We start from the raw sequence: 12,761 nt of genomic DNA, 5'->3' as shown, positions 1-12,761 counted from the left end.
ATTTTCGTGCTGGATGGGAGGGGTGTAGTAGTTGCACTCCCAGCGGAGCGGAATGGGGGCTGTTTCCCAGCTGTGAAGGCCCTAGTCACTGCTGGATAGATACAGCAGGGTGTAGACCATTGTCTCTGTGAACTGCTGGGGGGTCAAACTTTGTAATTAGTAGTGCAACACTTAACTCAATGTACAGCCTGAGCTCCTTCATTCACACGTTAGGCAAGCACTCTGTAATTCATGGTGGGAGTGTGTGTGTGTGCGTGGGTGCGCATGCACAGAGGCATTTTCCCTTGTATTTAATTGGGGTTTTTTTCTTTTTATTTTACAGAACTTAAGAAATTATTTCAGTTACTCATTTCTAATATTTTTACAGCTCTATAGGGGAAAAACTACCATGGTGTTTGCTCTGCGAGGCATGTGCTCTGTTCCCACCTGTGGTGACTGCCGTCTGCCCCCAAGCAGCTCCCATGGGTCAGCACGTGGCTGGGTAGCGCCTCCTCCGCTGTCTGCCCACGTCAAGTGTCTCGCTGGTCCTGGGGCCCTGGCGGCACCGTCCTTCTCATGAGCCACGCTCTGCACCACGCAGCCTGTTCTGGCCGCCGGCCCCCGCCTGGTTTGGTCTGTGCCTCCCGCCTCCTCTGGCCCCCAGCTGTGCTCGTGCATGTGGCTCGCAGGAAGCCCCGCTTGCTGCAAGCCGTGCACAAGGGAGTCGCTTTTCCTGGGCTCTGCTTGCCTGTGGAGGCGCGTGTGCACTGTCGTCAGTGCCGGGCCCTGCGTGTGACCCTGAGTTTCCAGGGGCCTGCTTCCCTGTGCTGTTCTCCTCCGGTCCTCGACAGTGAGGCCGCATTTCCGGTGTTCTTCTGCGACGTTTGCGAGTCATGGTCTCCAGTGTCAGCCGCCCGGTGTTTGTTCATCGTAATTGTGACCCGTCCTTTCGTGTTGGTTTCTGAAACGGACCGGCTCTTGCCTTTTCCGCCCAGCAAGGGGGGTTCCCCAGCGCAGCCTCGCTTCTCCCCAGCACTGGTGGGAGTTTTAGGAAGCATGTAAAGTGGCCGGGTGCATTTCACAAGTCGGGTTGCCCTTCACTGCAGGGAGGCTCTAGGGCAGCAGTTCTCCGCCTGTGGGTCTCAGAACGACCCTTTCACAGAGGTCGCCCGATTCGTAACAGTAGCAAAATTACAGTTGTGAAGTAGCAACGAAAGTAATTTTATGGTTGGGGGGGTCACCACACAGGAGGGACGGCATTAAAGGATGGCAGAGTGAGGAGGGTTGAGAACCGCTGCTCTAGAAGTCCGTGTGGGAGCAGACTGACCAGTGATGGAACGTCCTGCAAAGCCTGGGAACCCTCCAGTGCGGGAGCAGGTTTTTATTTCTGCCTCACACTTCAATAGAAAGCTCCAGGCCTCCACTGGCAGTCCTCACCAAACAAACACTCCCTCGCTGCCATCGAGGAGCTGCCATGTGGCAGCACCCTGCGGGATGGGTAGAACTGCCCTGAGTTCCCAAGGCTGAGTGAGAAACGGCTGGTGGTTTCCAGCTGCTGGCCTTGCGGTGGGAACATTCCGAGTGTCACCGCGGCCCCCCCCGCCCCCCCCCAGGACCCTGCCCCTGCAGTCAGCTGTGAGTGCTGGCCAAGGCTCGGGGCACATCTTTGTAAAGCACCGAAGAAGCAAAGGAACCGAGAACCCACCGCCCAGACCCCGGGCAGCAAAGAAGGCCACTGGAACTACGGAGGCAACTGTCACAGCGGATGCAAGCCGTGAAGTCAGTGATTAGGGGTCAAGCGTTGTCCGGGTACATGCTGGCTTCAACGCTGGCCTGCCGCAGTCCAGCCGCAGCGGGTTCGGGTCCCCCGCTAGGTGGGTAAGGCTTCGACACGTGGGAGACAGAAACCACACGACTCAAAGGTTGCGGTGACTGTTCAAATTTTATTCATGCAAAGCTTCAACTTATATATTCTTTTTCTTGACTTAAAGCTTATGGCCTGAGATCATACATTAGGAAATTCTCTGGTCACAAGACCATAACGAGTTACATCAATCACATCATGATTCTTGGTTAAAAATTAGTACCTCTTGAAACTAAAATATTTTCATACAAGGGTGATAGACATAAAGCTTCAAACAATAACTGAGCACACTTCATCCAACTAGGGTGCATTGTTCTAACTATGAAATCAATAAAGCATTCATACATTTCATTATCAAAAATGACTTGACAGGCTTTGGCTGTTCTTTCTGTTCATTCTTAGGCTGTTCTTTAGGGCTTTCACTTCTTGTTCTTACTTTCCCACTAAGTTCCCATAAATTAAACTCCCAAAAGTCTTTCTGTACCAAGGTATGAGTTGTCTCACAATAGGTAGCTTTGCTTCAGTGGACTTCAAACATCACGGAGGCCCTCTTCTTGCTAACCGTTCCATAAAACTTAAACTACTAAAAGGAACTTGTACACCTTCTTTGTTAACTATTCTTATGCCATTTTCATTGTAAGTCCCTGTATAAGGTAAATCAGGACCAGGAACTCTGTTTCTCTTTGAGTTATTTCCTGGAGGGGGATGCCATATTCTGCCCCCTATGCGGTAACCAAGATAAGGAAAGGGAAAAACCATGGAAGAGGATGATAAATTTTTTTGGAATCTTGCCCCAAAACACTCCAAATAATTATGGCAAGGCCAATCAAACAAGTCCAAATACATGTCGAGAGCGGGTTTGGGGCAGCCAACTCCCACCGTCCAGCTTCTTTGAAGCCGGGCCAGGCATCGTTCGACTCTGTCTTCGGCGTTGCAGCAGGACTGGTCCCCTCACTGGCCCGTGAGAGTCTGAGTGCCTCCCACAGACCCATCAGGAGCAGAGAGAATGCCAGCTGGCAGCGTTGGAAGGGGTTGAGGATGAGGGTTTCCCAGAAGCGTTAGCAAAACATAATTCTAGGGATCCAAACAAACCCCACTATTGACTACTTAAGAGGACACACACACCTGGATGCACTTCAAGGAAACTGAGCAGCACCGAGGGGGTTGGGATGACCCTGAAGGCAGCTGCTCTCCCGGGGCTGGAGCACCCACAGGGACGGAAGCCAGAGACACTGACATGGCCCCTGACGTCTGCTGAGGGAACCCCATCAGGCAATGCAAAGGACCGTGCCGCCAGCTCGCCCTCTCCAAGGATGTCCTGGAGCTGCTGCGGTTGTCTGTGCCCTCGGTCAGGTCACTGCCCAGTCCTGCACCATCCTCTCCATCTGAGCCCTGTGAGGCAGCCAGGGGGTCCACTCAATTCAGTCGAGGGCCCTCTTCTTCCCACTGACCCTCCGCTTTCCAAGCACGGTGTCCTCCTCCAGGGGCAGGTCTCTGCTGACAACAAGTCCAAAGAATGTGGGACCCAAAACTTAGACACGCCAAATAAAACAGGGCACTTTTTAAAAGCAGGCTGGTCAAAAGTTGGGGTCAGACAGGAAGCGTGGCAGGTTCTTTGGGTCATCGCCCCTCCCGCACACCCCACACTCCGGTCCTAGTGTGCACTCGCAGCCACAGACACGGTGCGGATCCGGCGTGGCCGCGTGCTGGTTGTTGGACTAACGGGGACCGGCTTTATTTTTCTTCAAATCGTGCGGCCCCCTGAGGCGGAGCAGGGCTGCCCTGGGGTCCTCACGGTGCAGACCATGTGCACGTGGAGGTTGGACACGGAAGAGGGTGGGTTGGAGAAGTGTCGGTGCACTGGAATGAGGGTACGGAAAGTTCCGTGGGCGGCCAGCAGAAGGCTAGTCCGCCTTGGAGGAAGCAGGGTCAGAAGAGCGCCCCGAGAAGTGGGGGAGGGGTGTGGCGTGGCTCCGTCTCACCTTCAGGAGAGGCCAGTTCCCGGAAAGAGCCACAGTGTTTGGTGAAGTAGAGGGACAGCACCCCAAAGAGGAAGGCCCTCGGTGGGCTCAGACACCACAGAGGCCAGGATGGCACAGGCCCTGGCAGGATCTCGCCCCGCTGTGCACGACGGGGGTGGGTGATGGTGTGTGTCACTGGTCAGAGACGACAACATGGGGTGTTCTAGATACTGCACTCTAGAAGGGAGCCGGCCGAGTGCCTGTCCGGTGGGTGGCCTGCAGCCCCTCCAGTGAGCCCCGTGCGTCTGCACCTGTGTACGCGCTGTGCTTGTGCTTTGCTGGGTCTGATGCTTTCCTGCTCCGGCACTTCGAGGGAGGCAGTGAGGCCTCTGTCTCTGCCCCCGTGCTGGTGGGGAAGGGGGCACAGGGGCGCAGACCTGGGAGAGAGGCCCTGGAGAAGGTGGGGGTGCCACCCCCAGAGAGTGCGCACCTCTATGGCTGGTGACCATGGGACAGGGCAAGCTGGGTGGGTGGTCTTCCCCACCCGGGAGCTGGCAGATAGGAACAACTTGTTGACAGCCCCATGGGCAGCGTGAGCCACACACGGGTCCCCTGGGGTTGGAGTGGCACCTGGACCGTGTCATGTCCATGTGACACCCCAGCACAAGCCTCATACACACAGCTCAGCGGATGTGGCTGTCTCCAGCTGGGACCCCACAAAGCAGCAGTTCCAGCCTCTGGGAGCCCAGCAGTGACACCGAGCCTGGCCGCCCCTGAGCCAGAGAGCGGCCAGGCCAGTCGGGGCACCAGGCACGGCAGCACTGACCTCAGAGTAGGCGTCTGTCCACCCACGTGACAGGGACAGAGGTAACTGTGGCAAGAGTTGGCAGCTGGCTGCATTCCTTCCCCCAGGGGACACCCCTCTCTTCAGACCTCTGGTCTGTGCAGGTCCGTCTTCCCCCTCCCGGGGAGGACACGCACGGTGCTCCAGGGCCACAGCCACTCAGGACCTGTCCTCATGCCCCTGTGTGTGTGCCAGCCTCAGCCCCTGCCCCCCTGGTGCTGCCGGGCTGTGAATGAGACGCCAGGCTGGACCGGGGACATTGTGAGGAGACCAGCGCGTGCCCTTTCCCCACAGCCTCCTTTTGCAGCGGGCTGAGTTTCGGGCTGGAACAGCCAGTGTCCACGGAGCCACCACCTGAAGGAAAGTGCCAAGCACCCTCTTGACCACGTGAGCAGCAGGCAGTCCCCCTGTCACCGCCCTCTGGAGCCCCCCCCTGACGGTGTCACAGTGGGACAGCGGCTGGCACTGTGGGGAAATAACACAGCAAATACTTAAGAAATGCCCCAGCAGGCCACGGTCCTGTCAGGCGTTTGCTCCCAGATTGCCACAGTAAGGGATTGCGCAAGGAAGGGGTCACACAGCCTTCTTGGTGGGTGCCCAGTGCTGGTGGAGACTGAGCTCAGGGTCACAGATCGGCAGCCTGCAGTCACAGGGAGGGACTGTCCGGCAGGGCGGGCAGCCTCCCAGACAAAGGAGACGGAAATTGGTGTATGGGGAGGCAGAGACAGAAAGTTTGGGGGCAGAGTCCAGAAGGAGGAAGGCACGCAGGCGAGGAAAAGGAGTTGCTGAGTCCTGCCGTGGGGGTTCTGCGGCGGGGGGTGGGGGTGGGCGGCACAGCTGTGGAGTCCTCTTAGCTTAACTCCTGGGCTGCTAAGTGCAAGGTCAGCAGATGGACTACCAGCTCCTCTGCGGTAGGAAAATGGGGCTGTCTGCTCTCACAAAGAGCTACCTTCTAAAACCCCCATGGGGCAGCTCAGCGTGGTCCTGTAGGACAGCTCAGCGTGGTGCTGTAGTGCAGCTCAGCGTGGTGCTGTAGTACAGCTCAGCGTGGTCCTGTAGGACAGCTCAGCGTGATCCTGTAGGACAGCTCAGCGTGGTGCTGTAGTGCAGCTCAGCGTGGTCCTGTAGGGCAGCTCAGCGTGGTCCTGTAGGGCAGCTCAGCGTGGTCCTGTAGGGCAGCTCAGCGTGGTCCTATAGGACAGCTCAGCGTGGTCCTGTAGGACAGCTCAGTGTGGTGCTGTAGTGCAGCTCAGCGTGGTCCTGTAGGACAGCTCAGCGTGGTGCTGTAGTGCAGCTCAGCGTGGTCCTGTAGGGCAGCTCAGCGTGGTCCTGTAGGGCAGCTCAGCGTGGTCCTGTAGGACAGCTCAGCATGGTGCTGTAGTGCAGCTCAGCGTGGTCCTGTAGGGCAGCTCAGCGTGGTGCTGTAGTGCAGCTCAGCGTGGTCCTGTAGGGCAGCTCAGCGTGGTCCTGTAGGGCAGCTCAGCGTGGTGCTGTAGTGCAGCTCAGCGTGGTCCTGTAGGACAGCTCAGCGTGGTGCTGTAGTGCAGCTCAGCGTGGTCCTGTAGGGCAGCTCAGTGTGGTGCTGTAGGGCAGCTCAGCGTGGTCCTGTAGGACAGCTCAGCGTGGTGCTGTAGTGCAGCTCAGCGTGGTCCTATAGGACAGCTCAGCGTGGTCCTGTAGGACAGCTCAGCGTGGTCCTGTAGGACAGCTCAGTGTGGTCCGGTAGGACAGCTCAGCGTGGTCTTGTAGGGCAGCTCAGCGTGATCCTGTAAGGCAGCTCAGCGTGGTCCTGTAGGACAGCTCAGCGTGGTCCTATAGGACAGCTCAGCGTGATGCTGTAGGGCAGCTCAGCATGGTGCTGTAGTGCAGCTCAGTGTGGTCCTGTAGGGCAGCTCAGCGTGGTCCTGTAGGACAGCTCAGCGTGATCCTGTAGGGCAGCTCAGCGTGGTCCTGTAGGACAGCTCAGCGTGGTCCTATAGGACAGCTCAGCGTGGTGCTGTAGTGCAGCTCAGCGTGGTCCTGTAGGACAGCTCAGCGTGGTCCTGTAGGACAGTTCAGCGTGGTCCTGTAGGGCAGCTCAGCGTGGTCCTGTAGGGCCGCTCTGCATCGGAATGTACTGGGCGGCAGGGGGTGTTGTTTGCGTATGGTCATGGCCAATGTGAGTCTCAGTCAATTGCTTGAGCGGCAGGTGAGGGGTCAGCCAACCTTGGACACAGCGATAGCTCCAGAACCGGCCTAGGTAAGACAGGGCTGTGAGCTTCCTCCTCCGGAAGCCTACAGCCCTCAGGGGTCAGCAGTGGGGGCCCCAGGGAAGCCCAAGTTGTCCTTGCTGCCCTGTGCTGTTGAGTCCACCTGGACTTACGCGGCCCTGTGTGGATGATGACATGGTGGAGCCGCTTGCCCGTAGGGTTTCTAATTGTAACTTTACAAAAGCAGATTGCCAGCCCTTTCCTCTCGCAGAGCCGCTGGGCGGTTTGAACCGCCAACCTCAGGGCAGTGGTTCTCCACCTCCCTGACGCCGCAACCCTTTAAGAAGGTTCCTTATGTGGTGGTGACCCCAACCATCAAATTGTTTTTTAAAAAATATATATATATTTTTGTTGCTGCTTCATCACTGTAATGAATCGTCATGTCAATATCTGATATGCAGGATATGTTTTCATTGTCACAAATTGAACATAAAGCATAGTGATGAATCACAAAAGTAATACGTAATTATATATTGTGAAATATTTATTTCTAGTGAAATGTTGTCTTGAAGCATGGTGTGGCATGGGTCATAGTCTTCACGCCCGGACTGTGGGTGGCTCTGCATGTGGGCGGGGCCTGGAGACAGAACGGAGCAGTGTCTCCACTCCTAAGACCGTCAGAAATATGTGTTCTTTGATGGTCTGAGGCGACTCCTGTGAAAGGGTCGTTCAACCCCAGAGGGGTCAAGACCCACGGGTTGAGAACCACTGCTTTAAAGGATGACTCCCCACCAAAAATATTGTCACCATATCTCACATCCCATCAAAAAATTTTACCCACACAGACCACTCACCGCCCCCCACATAAAACATATTGTTGAAAACAAATGGGGTAGGAGCGAGGACCCAAAACCCACTCAGAGAAGGTCACAAGGAAGGGATGAGTCAACCAGGGCGCAGTATGGCACCGATGAAACACACAGTAGTCCTCTGGCTCCTTGAGGCTTCCTCACCCCCACCATCATGACCCCAGTCCTGCCTTTCACTGCGGGCTAGACCAGAGCATGTGCCCAGGTACAGATAAGAGCCCAGGACATAGGAATCCAAGTCAGATAATGCCTCTAGAAGAGAAATGGGAATAGCAATACCAGGAGGGTAGGGGGAAGTGGGGGTTGGAGGAAGGGGAAAACGAAATGATCGAAGCATTACATACACAGTGAAGTGTTCTGGAATTCCCAGGCTTCTCGAGGCCAATCAGAGTTTGTTATGACCCCCACACAGTCAAATGGCTGTGCATAGTCCATCAAAACAGAAGTAAGCATCTCTCCGTATGCTCTTTTCAGCCAACATCCATCTGACATCAGCAAACTTAGTCTTTAGTCTACATCCTCTTCCGAATCTGGCTTGAATTTTTGGCAACTGCCTGTCAATGCAGCCATTGTTGAACGACCTTCAGCAAAATTGAACTTGCCTGTGTTATTCAGGACATTACTTGAGTCCTTGGTATCAGCTCCTCTTTTTTCCCTCCCTCCCCCGCTCACACCCTTGTGACCCCTTGATAAATTATAAATTATTATTGTTTTCATATCTTACACCAAGCACTGTCTCCCTTCACCCACATTTCTGGTGTTAGTCCCCCTCAGTGTGGGTGGGTGGAGTGTTATACCTTGATCATTGTAATCAGTTCCCCCTTCCCCCCTAACTTCCCCCTATCCTCATGGTACCACTACTGCCTCTATTGTTCCTGAGAGCTTTATCTCTCCTGGATTCCATGTCTCGAGACCTCTTATCTGTACCAGTGTCTGTGCTCCATTCTAGGTGGATTTGTAAGTAGAACTGGGGTCATGATAGTGGGGGGGGCATTAAAGAACTCGAGGATTCATGCTGTTTCATCAGTGCTGTACTGCACCCTGGGCTGGCTTGTCCCTTCCTTGTGATGCTTCTGTGAGGGGATGTCCAATTGTCTACAGATGGGCTTTGGACCTCTACTTCAACACCCCTTATTCACATCAATATGATTGTTAGTTTGGGGTCTTCTGATGCCTGATATCTGTTCCCATCGACACCTCATGATCACACAGACAGGTGTCTTTATTCCATGAAGGCCTTGTTGTTGGCCTGCTAGATGGCTGCTTGTTTAACTTCGAGCCTTTAAGATCCCAGACGCTATTATTTTTTGATAGCCGGGCACCATCAGTTTTTTTCACCATATTTGCTTATGTACCCATTTGTCCTCAGCGATTGTGTCGGGAAGGTGAGCATCACAGAATGCCAGGTTATTAGAACAAAGTGTTCTTGTGTTGAGGGAGGACTTGAGTAGAGGCCAATGTCCGTCTGCTACCTTAATACTTAACCTATAAGTATATGTACACAGATTTATATCCCTATCGTGATATATTAATATACTTACATATATGCATGCCGGGGTAGTTCCATACTCTGTTGTCGCTGAAGAGTGAAAAGGTGGAGTTTAGCCTGTTAATCAGGTCGCAGCTTGATGACCTCATTTGGAGGCCCTTAAGGAGATAAATAGTTTGCTGGAGGGGGACACTAACTCACTCCCTGGGAGGCATTCCTGATGACAAACCTGATAGAGCTACCCTGATGCAGCCAGAGCCCTGGAGCTGGAGGAGCCACGTGGAGACCCCTGACAGTGCTGAGATGCTTCCACTGCCACTGGATCCACAAGACTTTCTACCCACTGGCCTGTGATCTTCCTGCATTTGGTGTCATTGCATGTTTATCTGAGTCTGAAGAGGACTTTATTGATTGGTACCAAACATATGGGTCAATATCAGTCTTATGAACTTGATCCAGACTGGGCTATTTAATAATGTACAATTGCTCTTGAATATAAAGCTCTTTCTTAGACATGAGTGTCTATGAACTGTTTTTCTAGTCCACCTGGACTAACACCCATGCCTGTATTTATAACTCTATAAATGTCTTTTGCCCTCCTAGCTCTTTCCTTTCTTTCCTCCTGTCCCACTAGCATGTTTGATCTTCATTCACTTCTCAGGAACTCCTCTTAGCTACATTGCACTTGATCCCGCCCCCCCCCCCCCCTGTGTTCCACACCCTCCTCACCATTGATTTTAGGTCTCTTGTTGCCCCTGGTCCCAGGGTTTGTTGGCTCCTCCTCTCCCCTGCCCCCGGGGACCATCAGTTCTGTTGTTTTCTCCTTGGGGTTGTTTGTCTTACCTATCTTAAATAGCTAGACATGGGGGGAAAGGAGGAAAATAAGGGCCTAAGAATAGTTCCAGGTGTGTCTGCTGGCCCTTGGAAATGTTTCCCAATGAGTCTGCCCTCGGAGCCTGTATGGTCAGGATTCCTGGGGGGGTGGGGGTGGGGGTGTGTGACTTGGCTCCAATTGCTGCTCTGCCTGCACCCTTTGTGCTCGCCCCGGGGTGGGGACTCCTCTCCATCTTCTTTTCACGCTTCCTGCGTCATTCAGTATTTTGTCCGTAGAATCTTTCAGTATTGCAGCTTGCAGCTTGAATATTTTTCTTTAGTTCTCTCTCCACAACACAGGCAGAGCATGCCCTTTATGGCGCCAAACTCCTGGTCTTCAACATATTTCATCATCATACCTGCCTTTGTCTTCTTAAGCTGCCCTCTGAAATGTTCTGCTCAGCTCTTTTACTTCATCATCTCTTCCACTTGCTTTAGCAAATTTCAGAGCCTCTTCCAACATCACCTCGATCTTTTCTTTCTGTCTTGTCTTCTTATTGACTTCTTCCTTTTGTTTCTTCACATCACCTCACAGCCCGTCGGGTCTCCTGTCAGGAATGTTCAACACATCAAATCTGTTCTTAAGATGTCCTTGAAATTCAGTGGGATGTGCTTCGAAATACAATTCAAGGTTGTGTTTTGGCTCTTGTGGACTTGTTTAAGGAGGAGCCAGGCGTGGTTTGTTCAGTCAGCCCCTGGACTCACTCCTGAACTTGGCCAGTATCTCTCCCCGTACCTGCAGTCAACTCGACTTCTGTGTATTAATTACCCCTGGCCAGTCTGTGTGTGTACAGTCGCCGTAGATGGTTGAAAGAAGCCATCCTTGGCCACCACCAGCCTTGTTTCTGTCCCCAACGCCTTGTTTTCCAACTACTGTCCCTTCTTTGTCTCCAACTTTCTCATTTCAATTGCCAGTAATTACCAATGCATCTTGATTGCGTGTCTAACTTCAGCCCAAAGAGGTTGGTAGAATTCTTCCATTTCTTCATCACTAGCTCTAGTAGTTGAAATAATAGTTGTATTAACTAGGATTCTTTGTATGTATATAGCTATTTGCCTATCACAGACAGCACTGTACTTCAAGACTTTTTTCTTAATCATTGTATCGGGGCTGTTACAGCTCCTATAACCTTCCACACATCAATTGTATCCAGCGTATTTGCACATAGGTTGCCAGCATCATTTTCTAAACATTTACTTTCTACTTGAGCCTTTGAAATCAGCTTCTCTTTTTCCCCTTCCTCCCCCTCCTCCCACCCTTGTAGCCCTTGATAAATTATTATTATTTTCATATGTTACACCGACTGCTGTCTCCCTTCACCCACATTTCTGTTGTTCATCCTCCTGGAGGCGGGGCGTGTGTGTGGTTATGTTGATTATTGCAATTTGTTCCCCTCCTCTCCCCACTTTGCCCCTACCCACCTGGTATCGCTACTCTCGTTCCTGTTCCTGGATTCCATGTGTTGTGTCGTGTGCCCGTGTACATGTTCTGGTCTAGCCCGCAGTGAAAGGGAGGACTGGGGTCATGATAGTGGGGGGTGAGGAAGCCTCAGGAACCAGAGGACTAGGGTGTGTTTCAACAATGCTACACTGCACCCTGGTTGACTCATCCCTTCCCTGCAACCCCTCCGTGAGGGGATGCCCCATTGTCTACAGATGGACTTTGGGTCTGCTCCAACCCTCCCTTATTCTCAACAATATGTTTTTTGTTTGTTTGTTTCTTCTGATGCCTGTTACCCAGTCCCGACAACATCCCATGATCGCACCGGCTGGTGTGCTTCTTCCGTGTGGGCTTCCTGCGTCTCTACTAGGTGGTGGCTTCTGTAACGTCAAGCCTTTAAGACTTCAGATGCTATGTCTTTTGATAGCCAGGCACCAGCAGCTTTCTTCACATGGACTTATGCACCTGTTTGTCTTCAGTGAGCATGCTGGGAGGGTGAGCATCACAGAATGCCAGGTTGTTAGGCCCCAAATCTGCCCACTTCCTCAATGTATTGCCATATAAATATATGTACATAGGCCAATAACCCCATTTTTCAATACTTCTATTTTAATAAATTAATCTATTGACATAAGTTCACACTTATGTTTATCCCTCTCTCCATAACTTTGCAAAGACCTCTTTCACTAATAAGCAATTTGATCGAGGCATCCACATTTCTTGTAACAAACAATCCATCCATCATTTGTGTCAAACACATTTGTACATGTGCTGCCAGCATCATTTTCAAATCATTTTCTTTCTGCTTGAGCCCTTGGTATCAGCTACACTTTTTCCCCTCCCTCCCTCACCCTCCCATGCTCGTGGACCCCTGATAAATTATTATTATTTTCATATCTTGCACCATCCACTGTCTTCCTTCACCCACATTTCTGTTGTCCGACCCTCAGGGTGTGTGTGTGTGTGTTGTGTATGTTTTATGTTGATCATTGCAGTCGGTTCCCATTTCTCCCTTTTCTCCCCCCACCTTCCCCCTACTTTCGTTACTGTACCTGAGGGGTTTACCTGTCTTGGATTCCATGTGCCAAGATCTCTTATCTATACCAGTATACCTGCTCCAGTCTAGCCGGATTTGTAAGGTAAAACTGGGGACACGATGGGGGGGGGGAGCATTAAAGAACTAGAGAAATGTGTTTCGTCAGTGCTATGTGGCCCCTTTGTGAGAAGATGTGCAAGTGTCTACAGATGGTCT

This window comes from Tenrec ecaudatus, chromosome 10, assembly GCF_050624435.1.
Source record: "Tenrec ecaudatus isolate mTenEca1 chromosome 10, mTenEca1.hap1, whole genome shotgun sequence".
Taxonomy (NCBI): domain Eukaryota; kingdom Metazoa; phylum Chordata; class Mammalia; order Afrosoricida; family Tenrecidae; genus Tenrec; species Tenrec ecaudatus.
The sequence above is the reverse complement of the archived record's forward strand: the minus strand, read 5'-3'. Positions refer to the sequence as shown.